The sequence below is a fragment of the Lutjanus erythropterus genome, chromosome 10 (assembly GCF_056507025.1).
Source record: "Lutjanus erythropterus isolate fLutEry1 chromosome 10, fLutEry1.hap2, whole genome shotgun sequence".
Classification (NCBI taxonomy): Eukaryota; Metazoa; Chordata; class Actinopteri; order Lutjaniformes; family Lutjanidae; genus Lutjanus; species Lutjanus erythropterus.
The window spans coordinates 37,069,419-37,080,886 of NC_139326.1; the positions used below are offsets into that span (position 1 = coordinate 37,069,419).

At 38.1% G+C, this 11,468-nt stretch overlaps 1 pseudogene; it reads left to right on the top strand.

The window, feature by feature from the left end:
* Positions 1 to 10,408: 10,408 nt before the first annotated feature.
* On the top strand, positions 10,409 to 11,023 carry LOC146320798 (serine/threonine-protein kinase pim-2-like; annotated as a pseudogene).
* Positions 11,024 to 11,468: the final 445 nt, after the last annotated feature.

An 11,468-nucleotide genomic window follows, 5' to 3' on the forward strand; every position in this document is an offset into this window, starting at 1 on the left:
TTTAATGCATTTGAGGGAAATTGATTATTTTTATTTTGCCTTATTGTGTGCCGCCTTCCTAACATCAAGACTGATTTCAGCCAAAATGGATGGAACAGTAACACATAGAAAAGATGATTCTTTGATGCATCCATCAATACATGTCAAGCACAACATACGTAATAGGACGTGAATACACAACAAGCCATAATAAGATGTAATGAGACGAAAACAACAAGAAAGACGCAACAAGATAAAAACATAGCGCTACATATAATACAAAATGATGAAAGCAACATATCAATATGTAATGAGATGAAAATAACAGAAGAATAAGCAACAAGATGAAAATGTAAAAGACATAAGATGAAAACGATGTAAAAGACGCAACATGACAAAAACAACATAAAGGTGTAACAAAACAAAAACACCATAAAAGACATAAAAAGACAAAAAAAAGACTTAACATAATGAACACGATGTAACAGACATAACAAAAAAAGACATAAAAAAGACAAAAAATAGATCAATAAATGACGATACATTAACAGTAGATCATGATAGATGAAAATGCATAACAAGAACAGTATGTAATAAGAAAGAAATAATGAAAACAATATGTGACAAGCAGTAACAAGATGAAAACAGTGTAAAAGACATAACAAGATGAAAATGGAAGATGTAACATGATGAAAATGATGTAAAAGGTGTAACGAGACAAAAAAATTTAAAAAAGTTACAGGACAAACAAATGAAAAAGACAGAAACACGACAAAAAGATGAAACAAAGGTAAAAGATGTAACAAGACAAATTATAGGTAAAAAACAGAACTTAATGTAATAAGATGTAATGAGACAAAAACAGTAAGACAAAAACAACATAATAGGTCACAAGATGAAAATGACATGTTAAATGTAAGAAGATGAAAATGATGTAAAATAGGGCTGAACAAGTTTGAAAAAAATATTTAATTGTGATTATTCTGACTGATATTGCAATTGTGATATAATTTACAATATTAGAAGTCGTGATAATTTTTACATCCTTGTTCTTATTTTGAGTGAATTTGAAATTAGTGGGTTGTTTTGCAGGAATCTGTACCAAATTAATATGTTTGTCTTTAAGTCTGTAGAATCTGATGTGCAGGACAGGAAATCTCTGCCTCACTCATTCATTTAAAAGCTTTTCGTCAAACATTTTGCTTTTAACAACTATTGCACCACCTACGATTTGAAAACTGCAGAGAGCCATGTTCCCATTTTGTTAAAAAATTTGATTAACTGTGCAGCCTCAATGTAAAAGATGTAGCAAGATTAAACCGACACAGAGGGAGACTCAACTGTGGAGAAAAGGTGAGGTTCTGTTAGTTTTGCTCAGAAATAGCTGGTTTAAATGTCCTTCAGAGGACGACTTTTATTTTTATACTTTTTCACTTTTACTTGAGTAAAGAAGTCGAATCAGTACCAGTCTTTTTTACACAAGTATCTGTACTTGATTAAAGAATGTGTTTACTTTTGCCGGCTCTGCTTATATGATAATACATGTTGATGAATAGAGCTCTCAGTGAATGTGCACAGTACATGGATTGTTTAGAGAAGCCTGTTTTCCCATAATACACTTATTGACAACACATACAGTATATGTCCAAGGCCCCCTGTATGCAGCATAAGAAACTATTCTTCTGTGTACGTTGCATCATTATTGCAATAATTACAGTCGGCATTGGGAGTCATGGGAGACATCCAGAGTAAAATGATTAAGGAATGGGAGCAGAATTACATCACCCTATTCTTGTTCGCAGCGGAAAGAGCAAATTCTCCTCTCCAGCAGAATAGCACAAACCACCACCCACCCAGGGCTCTCTTTCCATACCAATTACTGCAAGTGCACGTGGCGGCGCTGACATGTGAGGCGCAGCCTTCAGGAGGGCAGTGGCTTTACAGTGGACTGCTGGATTAGAGTGCCGGGTTTCATCTTCAGCGCAGGGTCCACTGTCAGCCGGGCCCAGAGAGCCGTTGACTGACGAGTGCGTGTGCCAGAAAACACCATCGATCCCCCACCCCCCCCCAAATGCAACACTGCCCGTCTGCACTCTCCAAGAGCACCTTGCAGAATGTCAATTCCAAAACTCTTGTCTTTTTCAATGAATGCACAAGTCTGTAACCTGGCTCCCACAAATTGGATCAGAATCAGTGGAGGTTTTATTCCTTCTGGCAGTGCCTGGAGCCCAGTATTTCACTGCAACAACTGTCAGTCAGAGGGAGGAACAGAGGTGCACGTTCGGACAGAGGGATTTGTTCCTGCTTTTAACTCTGCATGTCTCCATACCCAGTGCAAGCCACTTTAGAGCTAGATTAGCAGACGGCTCCTCTATAGCTCCCACTGTTAGGCAGCTTGCCAGAGTGTTATCAGTATTTGGATTGTCTCGTCCCTCTTACTGTACATCTATTACTGTCTTCCTGACCATGCTGAGCATCTGGTGGCGTTGCCTGGAGAGACCAGAGGTGGTAGAAGTACGCACATTCTTTGGCAATAGCAGGCAAGCAAAACTTTATTTATAAATCACATTTTATTCCTGGTGGATCCACAGTGTGCTGCACAGAGACTGAGCCATAAAAGTTGCAGCCACAAGAACTGATGCGTAAAAATACTGCAGTTAAAACCAGTTAGGTTACAAAAAATTTAATTGAGGCTGGCAATCAATCAGCAAAATAGTAACACTTAAGTATTAAAACCACTTAAAAAGGAGAAAAAGGATGAGATATAATAAGATAAAATAAAATACAAGAATTAAAACTAACACTTGCCTTGTAAATATATAAAAACACTGGAGGTATAAGACACAAGAGTATAACTATAATAAAATAAAATAACTTAGGACAGGCTGACCAGACTAGTAAAAGGTGCAGTTAAACTTTACTCCAGTAGAAGTACAGATACTTGTAAAGGAGTGTAAAGAAAGACTCTGATAAAAGTAGAAGTACTGATTGAAAAAGTACAGGCTCAGAAATGTAATATTGTAGGAAGTTGGCCGAAGGACGCTGTCATTGGAAAACCCCATGCCCTAACCTAAAGTAATAGTGCATTCATGTGTTGGAATAATGGGAAAAAAGATTACCTGACTTGGAAAATTCATGTGAAAGTCCCTTTAAGTTGTAACAACTAGACTGGATTTTTGTTTTTTGTTTTTTTGCACGAGTTGCCATGTGGTGACTCTAAATCGCCCGTAGGTGTGAATCTGAGTGTGAGTGTCTGTCTAAGATAAGATAACCGGATAAGCGGTTACAGAAAATGAATGAATGAATGAGTTGCCATGTTGTCTGTTGACATCATATCGGCAGAAATACAGTGGACAAGAGTAAATGTTTGGTTGCTAACTTATTAATTTACATGTCACATATAAATTGCAGTATACTATTATGTAGGGCTGGGCAATATATCAATATTATATTGTATCATGATATGACATCACAATATAATGATATCCAAAATATATCATGATGTCAAATCTCATTAAGTGTTGGGTTTAAAGGCTGCATCACAGTAAAGTGATGTTATTTTCTAAACTGACCAGACTCTTCTAGCTGTTTTATTATTTATTATTGATCTACTTCATCAACATTAGTTTAGATTATTTATCAAAAAATGTCATTGGTTGTAAGCATCAATAGTCCTCCTTACAGTACTGTTGTAACATTGAGGTATTTGATCAAACATTGTGATTTTTACTCATTTTAACACCTTGGTGGCTTTCACCTTGGAGTACACATGTTGTCAGCCACCAGGCCTAATATTAAGTTGTTAAAAATGTTATTTATTAGCATTAACCCTGATAACAAGTCCCCTGCTCTACACTAGTACCCTCTACTCCTGGTAGTGTCCATACTGTCTCTATTTAATGACTTAAAAACACATGAACACACTGAAGTCAGAACACACACACACACACACACACAAACAGAGCAGGCCTCTCTCCCCAGGCTGGCTGTTTGGTTGGATATCTGACATTATACACAGTTTGCAGTAGAGAAAAACATTTATCATTTGACTTCAGATTGTGTTTCACCTCTCCTCTCTGTTGCACTTGTCTCCTCCTTTGCCACAAACCAGGAACTGCCAAGCCTGAGCCAGAGCGGTCCATCTGTTTAAGTAGAGGGGTTTGTAGAGGAAGAGACCAAGTGCAGGAGAGTAGGAGGGGTGTTTTGTTAAAACACCTCTTTTTAAAGAAACATATTTAAGAATGGACTAAAATGCATTTATAATTGTTAATGTGTTGCATTTGAATATTGCTGTCCTTGTGAATTGTTTGTATGTGATAATTGATTGTGGTCTCTCGAGCAGGTGAAGCTCACCTGTATAAAAAGCTCCGGGCCACAAGACCAACTGAGCGCCACACACACAGCTACAAACTGCAGCTCCTGCCTGGGGCCCATTTTTAGAGGCATAGCCAAAAGTGCAGTTTAGAGTTTGTTTGTTCTTATCTCTAAAGTATTCTTCCTTTTTTGTACTTTCCTGTTTTTGTGAAAACGGTTCATTTAGGGGTGGCTGGGTGGTTCAGTCAGTAGAGCATTCACTCCATGTACCGAGGCTGTGAGTCCTCTGCATATGTCACATAAAAAGAAGTATTATTAATAATTATACATTCAAAATAACAACAAACAAAATCCAAAATGTGTAGTTGCTTCAAAATGAAAGCATGCTATGTAGCATATACTGGCTAGATGCCTTCAGTTTGCAGATAAAAGATCAGGAAGCATTCTGGGATATGATTTTTTTTTACTTGTGCAGTGCAGCACAGAGTTGTATAGTGCAAATGAAATTCTTTGCAAGCTCTCCCAGCTTGAGTTTGACACATGTGGCCTATATAAAGAGGTACGAGCAATTACTGCACTGCACCAATACTGACTATATTTTGTTGTTTTTACTTTCTTTTTCATTTCTTTCTTCATGTCACAGAGAAAATGATTGCATTAGTTGCAATTCTTCTTCTGTGAAGATTTACAGTAGCTGACAGTTTTCTGTAGTTAAAAATTGGAATATAGATTGTATAATGTAGTTTTACAATACACTTTTTTATTGTATTTATTATAATATGATTCTAGAATATAATTAAATTATTTTAAATTAGCATTAACACTGACATAAGCTATTTTCACCTAATGAATGAGTAAATAGTAGGGATGCACCTGAACTTGAATAGGCTAGTCAGGAAAGCAAAACTAATGTTAATGATGCATATCTCTTATATTTGAAGTTGCTCGTTATCATTAGAATGAAGTCAGCTCCAAGATGACATTGGTATAGATAAAAAAGGTTGCATATACCAATTAATCTATCAATCAATCACTGATTTAATGCACCAAGATTATTCCCTTAAACTGAAGGATATTTTATATACTTGTACAACGACTGTAGAATTTCTATTTCTGATGCAAATAAATAAAGTAAAAAAAAATATATATATGGGGATGTTGAAATATTTTTCATATTTAATCATATGCTAATATTAAATAATCTGCTTTGTAGGCATGCATTTCCAATGAATATTAGATTAGAAAATAAAACATTTGCCCAACTTAACATAATTTCTGCTTCTGTCCAAATACAGATACAGATCATTTTGTTGGTTGAACAGATACAGACACAAATAATGATGTCTCTGTGCAACTCTAGCAAACAGCATGATTGGCTATGGACACCTCTGTGCTCATTCTGCCATAGGCTGTATACACCTGGGTGTAAATAGCTCCATCATTAAGAAACTATGCAAATAGTATCATGGGTTAATGACCGGGGTGCTAGATCTCTCTAAAATGGAAAAAAGGTCTGTGGTTTGTGTAAAATTGAGCAGATTTTTTTAGTGCCAATGATTTTTAGAAAATGAAATCAAAAAGAAAAAAGATTTTTAATATATATTTGCTGGAGAGTAAATGCACACAATAAAATTTGTTTTCAAGAGATCCACACTGAGCGTGAATCTCGGAGCTGTGATGTAGTTACTCCATTTAATTCGTGGCAGCAGCAGACTCTGCATCAAGCCCTTGGGAGCGTGGAGCATATTTTCCTTTACCCAGGAAGTATTGTGTTATTTTTCATTGTGGCTGACATTTCAAAAGCTATCTCCCTCAAAGTTCCAAGTTCACCTATCAAGTACTGCCCTTACCGAGACAGATTAGGTGACAATTTGTTTAAAATGTCATCCTCTCTTCCAATAACACTTGTACACATGTGGGACTTGCAGGACTTACATGTGTACGAGAAACTCATCCTGAGCAGAGCCACAAACTGAGGGATGAATGTAATGTGACAGCTGACAGTCCAGGGAGGCAGAGCAAGCATACAGCTAAGCTAATGCTATCTGCTAGGAAAGCTTCGACCTCCACTGTAATTAACATCAATATATCAATAATGCATTAAGGTTCAGTGGCTAAATGTATATTTAAAGTATGGGTTTGGGTTTCCCAGACCTGCCTTAATACAATCCTCACATGACATTTATATGTTCAAAGAGTTATTGGTCCCTCCCCAAATCTTTGTCCTTCTTTGTAAAACGTCTGAAAACTGCACAAAGATCACATCACCATATACCAGCAGGTGTACTAGCTTAAAGTGCATCAATATTTAGATTAAATAAAATTATTTAACTTGCATTAGATTCACCTCAGGGTACCAACCTTCGAAAAGGGAAAACTGACAATTAATTAAGTTAGTCTCACCAAGTACACTAAACTATTTTAAACTCTCACTAATAATAAGAGCAGTGGTTCCCAAACCGTGGGATGGGCACCCCTGGGAGGGCGCAGAGCTATATGCAGGGGCGGGGGGGCGCAGAAGACCAGGAGGGAAATAAAGAGTGAAACAAAGTTGAATGAATATGATCTATGGATGCTATGCTGATTCTATCCTGATTACCTTTATTTCACTGAAAATTAACTTTGGGAGCCACTGACTTAGAGGGTTAACCCTAACCTTCTCTCTATGCTCAGGGTATGATGTAATGAGTCTGGACTATGAGATGATCAAAGATTTCATACAATTGGCCTCTGATTCAAACAAATATTAAATTCAAGACAGTTCAGTTGTGTTTTTTCTCATTTTTAGATAACAAAAAGAGCATGATACAACAAAGTAAAGCGCCTGCATAAAACGGCCGGTCTTATGGGCCTTTTCCACCAGCACTTTTAGCTGCGACGAGCCACACCATACCACACCGCACCCAAGACGAACCTACTCCGGAGTGGGGCCAAAGTGAGAACAACCCTCCCTAAAGTGGGCTGTGGTGACGTATCAGCCAATCCGAGACAAACCTCCTTTCTGCCCCTCGCTAGCTTTTAACTGAATCTTTACATTTTGAAATGTAGCTTCTCTCCTGTTTTTTTTTAACTTTCAGGTATCTGCATTATTTTACCGTTTCATTTTTCAGCTGTTGGAGTTCTGGTAAGCTACTGCTGATGAACCCACGTCCCCGAATGAAAACATTTCCTGTCTGTGCTGTTTCATTACAAAAGCATTTAAATAACGAAACAACACAGCACTTTATTGTGAAGACTTTAAGGTGACAGTGTGTTTGTCCCAGAGACGTACATGAACCGTTTATTCACCGCTTTACAGCCTCTTGACTCGAGCCTCCTTGAGCTTGTCTTCAGTTAAAAGACACTCCTTCAAGCAGGTAGCCCTGTTGTAATGGGAATGTAAACCTGACAGGCTGGGCTGACAGGCCAAGTCAAACCGAGTCGAGCCAGGCGAACTCTGTGTATGGAAAAGGGCCATAAAAGGAAGGCCAGCCCTTACAAGTGGAGTTGCAGAAAGGGACAAGGGTGTCCAAATCTAAACCCTACAACATCTGCGAGGATATGCGTGTGAAACTAGAAGAGTAGATCAGAGAAAACAGACAGGGACCATCAAAGCAGAAGAAGACAAGGAGATCTGACATCGACCAAGATTACAAGAAGTCGGGGTCCTCCTCAGTGGACACTGGCACAGGTAGGCTAATAATGCCAAATTACTGTTGGGAGTGCACATATATCATCAGTTGACAGGACAGTTCACAGATTTAGTGGATTCATCATTACAGAAGGCACAGAAATGTCTATCAACTGGGGTATTCTGTATTGGTCTAAATAGGTTCCAGTTCAGATAATATAATGACAAAGAGCTTTCTGTCTGGTGGCAGGTTTTTACCCAGGTTTTGAGATATCTATCTCAGATATTTTTGCATTTGCCCAAATGGAGGTGAATGAACTTCCTTTTTTTCTGTGCTCACAGCATTAACAAATGGAATGAAAAATTGAAAAGCAACACCTGTTTCCAAAACAGTGCCCCGGACAGGATGGATATTTCACCAAACACACTGTGGGTTGTTTCTTTGGGACTCAAATATTTGAGTGAGGTCTGTGGATTATCCAGAACAACACAGACTCTGTTTTGAAAATAGATGTTGCTGTTAAAGGGATAGTTTGGCTTACCTATAGTAGATGGTGGTAGGAGCAGGACTTTCGACCAGTGTAGAGATTTAGTCAGTGTCTGCTGTTCAGCAGCAAAATGTATTTTGGACATCTACAATAATCACTCTCTCCAAAGCAACCAGACTCCTTTGGCAAAAACAACATAAATTTACTTTGCAAAACACAGAAGTTGCTCGCCTACTGCTGCTTGAGTTGTTTGTTGTGTTATTGTGTAACTTCTGTGTTTTAAAGGGTCAGTCTGAATTCACCAAAATCACACAATAATACAAACTAACCAATTAAAGCGGTCATAGACCAGCAACTCCCATGTTCTGTGAGGTAACAGTGTTTTTGCTAAAGGAATCTAGTCTGTCTATGGAGAGATATTTGGCTTATGTAACAACAGTTTTACATTGAAGAAGTTTCTTTTATGGCAAGGTAAAGCAGTGAAAATATTCTAAATATAGGGTGCACTTAAACTGATTTAGAATTTTTAAGTGGTTAAAAACAATTTGCTGCTAACCTTGCCCACAGCAGGACTTGCTTCTTGCTCCTTTGAGCACCAAAACCAAAATTCCATTCCCTCCATTGCATTGGCGTGGCGACAGTAATCTCAGAGACAGATAACCTGGACAAATAAAATAAAAACTATGTGCATGGACAGATAGAGGACAGTGATAAACATGTTTTCTAATTAGTGAAGTTTAAACATCTTGGAAGGTATTCTTCAACACCTTGGGCACAACCAAGCTAACTGTTTCTCCTGCCTGAAGAGTCTTCATGCTAAGCTAGGCTTACCACATCTCAACTCCAGCTCATATTGTGACACGCATTTCCTGAAATGATGAATTATTCCTTTAATTAAGAGATGGCAGCACAAATAAGACCACGTTAGTGCTTGTGATTGTCATCACTGAAAAAAAAAGAAAAACATTTGAGACCAGCTCAAACTTTTAAGTTTTGAAATGCACTAAACAAAGTTTGGCTGACCTATAATCTTTAGTTGAGATAATTTACATTTCTCTTTAGATAAATTTGTATCTTTGAGTTTTAGAAACTCTAAAATATCATGTTTAAGTTGGTCACAGTGAGCTGTGAACAGATTTGTCATTATTTGGGCGCCTGAAAATTGAATGGTTTGAACTGAAATCATTAAAATATTAACAATTGTTTATTGTTGAAATACTTTTTGGGGGGGTCTATGAAAATTCAAAGTTCATCTAAAGAATAAAAATAATTTATCTCAACAAAAGGTTAGTAGTTGATAAAGCTTTCTTAGAACGCAAGTAAGTAGTAAGAGTTTGAGTTGGGCTCAAATTCAAAAATCTATTGCAGTAAAAATTTTGATTTTTTTCTTAACTTTTTAGTTTTTACAGTTAAATTCCTGATGTTTCTCTGGGTTTTTCTCATCTGTAGAGAGCAGCAGCAACGCAGTAGGCTGCAGTTCAGGGAACAGGAGTGGTAAGAGAAAGGCCGTCGCATGTGGAAAAGAGCCAAGCAGAAAGAGAAAGAGGAGACCAGACCTGAAACCTTCCCTTTTGGCTCAATTTGAAGCCAAATATGAGCAGCAGAATCAGTTTGGCACAGGAAGCTGTGGATCTGTGTTTGCTGGCTATCACAAAGCAGATAATTTACCAACCTTATTCTTATCCACACGCACAAAAACACACTCACACACAGCGTGGTCAAAAAGTGCTAACCAAAGTTTGCATCTCATAGGTGGTTATCAAACATATACCAGAAGACAAAGTGTGAGTGAACACCAACTTCTGTTGAATTCTGCTGTATTCATCACTGCACTCACTCACTGGATGTATTATAGGTGAATTATGATTATCTATGAATATCCTCTTTCCTAATCATCCACTTTGTGGTGATGTTTCAGGACCAGTATGGGAAGCAAAGCTCGGTGAAGGTCCAGCACCAGGAAGAATATCTTTGGATTTGTACCTTCTGTTTTTCTCTCAGATCAAATGGGGAAAAAATGATTGATGCTGCAAAAGTACTTGAGAATAAGCAAATCTTTCACTGGGGCATGAAGGTGGAAAACATCCTGATCGAGACCAGTTCGGATGTCCTGCACACTCATGTCACTGGTTTTAGACTGGGCTGTTTCCTCAAGGAAGAATCATGTTTCCGCATCTTCTACTGTAAGTTATCCAGCTACCCCTGCTCTTCCTTAATTTCCCATCTGTGACATTACGTTACATTCAAACAAAGGTTCACCTCATCCTAAAATCTTATATCTGTGTATTCTAGGTAGCCCTGCTGATGTCCCCCTTGAGTGGTACAGATCCTGTTTGAATCGCTCCACAGCCAAGCACAGTTTCAGACCACCAAGTTCCTTGGAAACAAGCAGAGAATCAACAAAAAGCTGTCCAAAGGTAAGAAAAACACACTCTTAACACAAACCTCTCAGCAGACACGCACTTGTTCATTTTAGTTCACATTCTGATGGATCACTGTAATCATCACCTGCACCTTTCTTGTCCCTCTTTCTCTCCAGATTGCCAGGATTTCTTGGAAAATGTGTTTGGTCAAAGCCCCTGAGCGGTGCTCCACCCTGGAGCAACTCCAGCTTCACCCGTGGCTCAGATGAACCAACAAAACACCCACACACATGCACACACTAGTGATAGGTGGATGGGCTCTGAGCTCACTGAAATTCACATGTACACAAATCACCACATATTATTTTCTCCGATGAGGAGACCAACAGTCACTCTCACACCCCCCTTTCAGTCATTTTAAATGACTCTATGCATTCAGCAATGTTACTGCAGCAAATGTCATTAAGATTTAAGCAGTAAAACTAACTAATTATAAATTTGACAGGACACAGGAAACTCTGCAAGGGAAAAATAATTAAATAATCTTAGAAGTTGCAGTCTTGTGCCTAGTGCGTAAATGCGCACACAGCGTCCTTTTTGAGGATAAACACTATTTCCCACTTGGACTTCTACTGGTACCTGATGACTATATTACCTTCTAAATGATGTTGAGCAGTGCAAGCTTTCCAGGTGATTTCTGTATTGTGTGCTGTA